The 7,644-nt window shown below is 41.4% G+C and overlaps 1 long non-coding RNA gene across 1 annotated transcript; it reads right to left on the reverse strand.

Annotated features, from left to right (window-relative positions):
* Window positions 1–3,042: 3,042 nt before the first annotated feature.
* LOC143817936 (uncharacterized) lies at window positions 3,043–6,849 on the reverse strand. Its single transcript, XR_013224215.1, has 4 exons — window positions 6,722–6,849; window positions 6,512–6,543; window positions 5,883–6,009; window positions 3,043–3,270 (listed from the first exon to the last, which is right to left on the reverse strand). It is a non-coding gene; the product is annotated as an uncharacterized LOC143817936 (long non-coding RNA).
* Window positions 6,850–7,644: the final 795 nt, after the last annotated feature.

The raw sequence follows: 7,644 nt of genomic DNA on the forward strand, positions 1-7,644 counted from the left end.
GCCCCCTTGCAGATCCTTAAGAGACAAAATTTCATCCTGCAGGCAAATTGGTAATTGGAAAATGATGTTAGGGAATTATTAGTGGCTATAGGGAAAGAGACAAACCTTTTATTTAGATTAAATAATGAGCTGTGAGAGAAACTGCCTCAACTTAATAAGATGTTCATCAAGTCATTCGGAAATCTGTTCCAATAAAGACCTCAGAAGCAATACAAGTTAGATTACATTTTTTATGATGAGCGGAGTCGTCATGTCCCTGTGTGTTACATTTACATTCATTAAACAAGGACGATATTACTGCAGAACTTCTGACTTTACAGCTTTGTTGTATAACTCCGTTTTGATGTTTCCATTAGAGATACAGTCGTGTGATGTTTAGAAGGTTCCGAATTACACTCCATTTCTGATAATCTTACATTAATATCATATTTTATTTTTGTTCATATTGAAAAGATTTGGGCCCCATGCACCCAACTTGATATAGTTCTTGATTCCATTAGAGATGAGCGAATCTCCTGAAAATTTGTGGGGTAGAATCACTTAAATTGGCAATCAGAAAGTGCCCCGATTGTCATGAAAGGACATATGCAACAATTTGGGTCTCTCCAGAAGATGAGAAGGTGTTGAAAAAATTCAATAATAAATTATACTCACTTATCGTAGGCCCTCACCTGTCCTTACTTTGCTTCTGTGTTTGGTTCTTCCGGCGCCCCTTTTTGATGCTGGGGAAAGTGATTTACCTCAAGTAGTGACGTGATGGGTGATGCCCATTGTTGATGTCAATGACGTTCATACGCTACCTTGCGACCAATAGAGGCCAATCACAGGTTTCAGAAACCTAAGGGAGCTCTGGAAGAACTAAAGACCAGAGCAGGGGACTGGATAGCTGCAGCAGCGGTGGAAAGTTGGGTAAGGTCAGTTGTCGCCTTAGGACAGTTGAATATAATATAGTTAACTTGATTTATTATTTTATTCCTTTACAGGTCGTTAAAACAAAATGTAATGTGAAGAAGGATTAATTCGTGTCAAATTCCAGAATCTGAAATTTTGGGGAAATTCCTTAAAAATTTGCTCCATTATAAATCAGTTTCCAAATCATAATCCTAATATACTGCTGTATGCCAAAACCAATCTTATTGATGATTTCTATTGGACCATTCCAAGACATCTGGCGCATTGATTTTTGGCAAGCTGGATCAAAAATCATTGCCATGATCTGGCATAACAAAAACTGGCTAGACAGAACTGATGTGTGAAAATGTGTACAGGGTTTTGCATGCAGAATGGAGATAGTAGTCCAGCTGTTCCCTAATGGGAAGCTGTAGGAATTCTGTCAGTGCCCTGTGTAGCCAGGGCTGGTTTTAATGGATCTTTTTATGGAGCTCTGACAACTCTAAGGTTTCTTTTACACATACCGTTGTTTTGCGGCTCGTTTTTTGCAGCTCCAATAGATTTCTATGGGGCAGCAAAAATGGGCCGCAATAATTTCATGGTGCGCCGTATGGCTGTGAGGGCCGTATTTACGGCTGTGAAAAAATATCTAGCCTGCTTGACCTTTTTCATGGCTTACGGACACGGCCCCCATTGCAAATCAATGGGGCCGCAAAAACAACGGAAGGTTGTTTTTGTGGTGCACCGTGATTTCCAGTTTTGCAGAAGGCCGTTTTTTTCCCAATACTTTTGCTATAGTATTGGGAACCCGAAAAATGGTGATCCGCAAGTTTTTTGCTGTCCGTTATTGTGGCAGACCGTGAAAATTGCGACAATATGGCCTGCAGAAAGGCCCTCAATAACGGGCCGCGAAAAACCCGGTAAGTGTAAAAGAAACCTAAAGACAGATTCCACAAATAGTCATTACACTAGTCACTCTGGTTAGCAGGTCCCAGTAACACGTTAGTACAGGGGCATCTGTAGAGGAATCTGGCCTTTTCTGCAAACACCCCGGGGCTGCCTCCAGAGTAGCTGCTGGCCGGTGGAGTGACTTGGCAGTGGAATAGCAGTCAAGCTGGGTCAAAGCAAGAGGGATGAATTCAAGGACAAAGTCAACAGATTGAAATTAAATCTGGAGGAAAGTAGAGGTCAAAACCAGGAAGGTGAACCTAAGAACAAAATCAGAAGACACATGGCGGTTTAAAGCATTCTAAGGTCAAGTCCAAGTATGTTTTTGTTTTTCTTTGCTGCGTTTTTTTTCTGCAGGTGTCTGCACCAAAAATCTCAATAAGAATGTTATCTGGATTTTGTGTGTTTGTTGCCTTTGTATAATGCAAATGGAGTATAAATTGGTGTGCTTGCAAAATAGGATCATGTTCACACTGGCCACCGAACAGGCAAAACCCGAGACCAAAAAAAAAAGAGCATATACCCTGCTGTAAGTAAATAAGTAAAAGTTAAATGATCGTGGCTCGTCGAAGCCCAGCCGTAACCTTTAACTGCTGAGATATCGTAGGACTAAACACCATTATTACCCATAGTTACGGGCTACTTTCGCTCATTCCGGTCCACCTGGCGGATGGAAAGTTGTGTAGATGGCATAGAGCAGATATGATTATGTATTTCTGACTGTGAGAGGTGTTATTTAAGCGTCAACCTCCGGAGACATATCCTCGGTTCGGGCGGCTGTATATCTGTACGGCTATAGTGTTCTATGCCTATAATCTCTAGGTACCTATTAATATGTTTTTTTTCCACAAAGTCTAGCATTAAAGTAAGCTGAGTAGTAGAATCCCAGCGAGAGCTGAGACATTTGTGATGGTGTCACTAGATATTAGATGAGCCTTGGTTGGTGCTGCAGGGTCTCGGGAACAAAAGATGAGATTCATCTCCCTGTCTGTCCTCTGATTTCGCAGTAACCCATTTCATGTTGGATCTGGACTACACACAATGTATATAAACCATTGTTTAAGGAGCACATTATAATAACAAAGCAGCAAATCAGATGTATTTGATTTCTTTTGGTCTTTTCCTGGGAATGACTATTAATATGTTTCATTACTTTCCTTTGCCATAGGGATGCTTTCTCTTCACACTCGGCAAAGCTGTGTTCGGTAAATTTCCCTAATACCTCTTATCTTATACTTCAGTGATGCTAGCCCGAGGACATTTCCTTTTGCTCGACTGTAACTGACACAAAGGAATTATTCCTGTTTTGCTTCTGATAGCTCTTGGTTGTAGAATTTTAAGGGAAAGAATGAAATACGTACGGCTGACGATGGAACGCAAGACTCGATGTTAAAGTGACAGACGCAAGACTTTATCTTGAGGGGCCGGTAACTAGAAAGGGATAATAACATGGTAATTAATAGACCTGGGGTGATGCAAATTCTGGTATTAGATCTCATTAATCAGTAATGTAGAATAGTCTTTCCTGGAAGCCATCGCTCCTGAGACTCATCCCATTGGGGTTTACATGGATCGTCATTAGAGATGAAAGAACTTTTGGAAATTTACTTTATTGGTGAGTACTCAAATTAGGCTCAATTTACTGTAAGTAATTGGAGGAGGTTTACCTTTAAAGTGGTGGCCTCATCTCGGCAGATATTCCCCTATCCATCCGAAACGTCGGGGAGTTTGGGTTATCAACAGTCCATCTTCATTTAAAGAATTGTCCATATAGGATGGGATCTGTGGATTTTAGATTTCTGACTGCCATGTCCAGAGAACAGGGGGTCCGCCTTCTTAAAGGGAATCCATCACCGGGTTTTTGCTTCCTAATTTGATAGCAGTATGATGTAGGGGCAGATACCCTGATTCTAGCTATATATCATTTACTTTACTGGGTGCTGAAGTTTTGATTAAAATCTATTTTCTCTACTGCAGATCTAGCAGTTCTCTGAATGCTGAGCCTGCCCACACCACTGATTGACAGCTTTCTGTGTACACTATCACTTACTGGGCTCCTTAGTGTAGTTTTCATAAAATCATTGTGTTATCACTATATTATCATTAATGGACTACTTGGCCTGCTGGCAGGTATTGCAATCACACCCCTAACACTGATTGCCAGCTTTCTGCCTATGCACAGTGTACACAGAAAGCTGCCAATCAGAGGTGTGGGCGGGGTTATACAGAGCTCAGTATTTAGAGAACTGCTAGATCTACAGCAGAGAAAATAGATTTGAATCAAATCTGCCACAGCCAGTAAACTAAGTGATGCATCGCTGGAATCAGGGTTTATTTTAAACCTAAAAGCTAATATTCATTTTATTATACAGCCATTATTTATCTATAAACTTGATTTACTGTTTGGCTGTACGACCCCTTTATAGTTGCTGCAATCCCAGCTATGGCCGACTATTTTTCTTTTCTGTATTGCAAGAAATCCCATTGATCCTAATGAGAATGTAGCGCAGCGCTTCCACTCACGTAACTTACTAGTTTTGCTGTAACTTTGCTTGTCATTGGATTTGATGATCCTCGAATCATTTTGTGCCGTCAGGACTCAGTAGAATAACATTGAGGATATGGTTTGTCCCCAGGTACGTGTTAGCTAATGGCATCATTTTTAACATTGTTTCCACACTTCAGTCACATTGCTGTAATATTGTTATGTCCTCTCTCCCAACGATGATGCTTTTAGATTCAGAGCGAGGGAGGAAATAGCTTTTCAGGCTTAAAACCCTGCATACAAATTGAAGCAATTTACAAGGTCCAGTAAACCCAGGTATTATGTGCCGGCGTGATGTGAGATCTGATCTCTTTTGGCAGAACTCAGGGGTAGAGCTACATTGTTTTTACATCGCGAGAGAATGTGATCGTGTCACTTCAGTATTCCCCACAATTGTTACAAACCATTTTTCTTCATTACCAGATCCTGTCAAACACTTGGACTCTAGAGACGGCAATCAGCACAGATCAGACATTTGCTATCACACTTTGTCATGTTCTGTAATATAATATAGAAATCATGGAGGCGTGGGAGTATATGTTCTTATAATTTTACATTTCAGAGGCTTTTTTTCTTCAAATTAGCAGTAGAAAAGTGAAGCTCCACCTTAGGAGGGCAAAGAAAAGACACTGGTGTAAGAGGGTTAGTCCTTACCAATATTTATTGGCCTTTTCAGTGGTTTATTTGAGGCCCAACTGAAGGATTATGCACACACACAGTTGTTAATTACTCAATAGTCGGCAACTGGCTTGGTGGTTACAGTGCTCTCCGAAGAGGCAACGGACTTGATTGTTCTAATGTTGGTACAGAAGGCAACAGGCACGAAAAATACACCAATCTCTAGCAAAGGGCTCAGACTTTTCAGTTTTCACTAGAGAACTGAAATAACAGAGAATGCTTTGAAAACACTCACAGTCTTTTCGGGGGTTCACTGTGGACTTCCTCTTAATGCTTATTTTCCTCAAGTGTCCTTCTATAGGGCTACAGCTTGCACATGGGCATTTCCCTTGGTTCACAACTGGTGCTTCCCAAGGTGACAAGCAGTGATGAGCGAATGTGCTCAGATAACGTCTTATGCGAGCATTCTCAGGTGTTATCCGAGCATCTTGGGCGTGCTCGTATATTATGTTCAAACCCTTGCGGCTGCATGATTTGCGGCTGTTTGCGGGGATTTCCTGTTTGTTTGGGAATTCCCACATTTTCAGGCTGTCTGACAGCCACAGGGACTCAAACACAATACACGAACACTTCCAAATGCTCGGATAACACCCAAGCATGCTCAGATAAGACATTATCCGAGAACATTCGCCCATCAATAGTGGCAAGCTATCCAGTCAACATGGGCGTTTCCTGTTCAACTTCACCTGACTTGGCAAACCTTAAGTCTCTTCACTGCTGTTGCTTTTTTCATGGTGTGTAACTTTCCTCAGATGTTCTACACTGGGAGTTGTGAGTCAATTATGATAATAAGTGCTGTTCTTCTCCTTTACTTACTTACCTCTTTACTTTATCTTCTTTGATGCATGGCTGTGCAATTATTTCATACATTCTGTCCTCATTGCGCTATGGTATGGCATTGCGTTAGATTGTGCTGTCACGTAAGCCAAGACTTGGTTGATGGTGTCCTATATCAATCCAGAAGATAGTGGCTTATATCCATGGGTGTTTGGCTTAAGGTTAGGTAAAATAAATGGCTAAAAAATAGATATATTTACTTATACGGCATCATTGTTGGCATACACTTACACTAATATTTGGAGCCATGATGTGACACTCACTTTAATCATTGGATCGGTAATTCTCCAATAGCATTACCATTTTGGCACCATGTGCAAAATAATATCTAGGGGCTGTATGGATCTGTGAGATTCATGAGAGCAAAATCAAGAAAGGGGAGGAACATAGACTCCAATCTATACAGAAACATAATACTTAAGGAGAAGAGAGCCTTGTCCAAATCTTACAATTTAGCCTTCAAGAAATGTGTTATTAACAACTGATTTATTAGCATTGTCCGGAATAATAAAACTGTGGTTCATAATTCCCAATCTTCAGTCTTTAGAAATAACCGTGATTTCTGCTAAGTCTCATGTATGTCTAGGTGAAAAGTAAATCTAAAATTCGTACCTGAACTCCTGTGCTGATTGTTCTGCATTTTCCTAGGAATAAATGTGTGGGTGAGGATAATAAAAAATGAATAAATAATGTTATCGTGAATCATGGTGCACGCCACCCTTTCAGGCTAGGTTCCCACATTCAGCATTAGTGACAAAAATTATTAAAACATATTATATTTAAGCTTTGAGCTGAACAGTGGTTCGAAAATTTCAAATACACCTTAAAATTTCATTCTAGCTTATGATTGGCACGTCTTATTTCGTCCAAAGACCATACTAAGGACCAGGGGGCACTCTATGATGTAGTCACCCATGATAGTTCTTTAAAAGGGAAATATTATGTCATTGAGTGCAGTTGTCATAGTTGTCAGGTCAACGGGATCAATTAATAGAGTTGTCGTACCTTGTTATGTCACTGCCCACCAAGTTTCTATCTGTGATATCATCATCTATTCTTAGGCCTTAACTGGGTCAATGTAACCCTGTTGGGTGTGGACTCAGTGCGCCATGGACTGGGTTTACCTTGAAGGGGTGTACCTAAGTGACTACTGGGTATTTGCAAGAGCCCCTGATAGGAAGGAAAGGCTTTGTCACCAGGTACCATTCCAAGGCAGTCTCCGGGTCTGCAGCAGCTGACTGGAGGGCTATAAGCACAGGTATGCAGTACAGAGGGGATCAGGGAGGTCAGACAGAATGGCTAAACAGGCTGGGTTGTTAACAGGAAGTAGAATGCGGAAAATCGATGAAAAACGTATGCTACAAGATAAGAACCAACGTTTGGGCAAGGAGTGGAGGATGGAGCTGCTTAATAAAGGTCCTGCTGGCATGGGATAGGCTGGGAAAACTGATATCTGCAGGACACAGCAGGGTTAAATGCCTGCAGAGACAGGCCGTGCTTCCCTAAGGCTAGATGGATACCACATGCAGATGTAGCAGTGCTTTGGAGTGCAGGAGGAAACATATTTAGCGGAGCTGCCTTTCACGAGGAGAAACCGCATGGTGAGTTGGGCAGCACTGAGGAGGCATGTGAGTTGCCACCATGACAGTATCCCTCCCCTTATGTTCCCTCCTATCTTGTCCAGTGTGACGGAGAAATCTTTCCAGATGACAGGGGCAGAAATATGCTTTGCAGGTTCCCAGGAT

Source organism: Ranitomeya variabilis, chromosome 3, assembly GCF_051348905.1.
Source record: "Ranitomeya variabilis isolate aRanVar5 chromosome 3, aRanVar5.hap1, whole genome shotgun sequence".
Lineage (NCBI taxonomy): Eukaryota > Metazoa > Chordata > Amphibia > Anura > Dendrobatidae > Ranitomeya > Ranitomeya variabilis.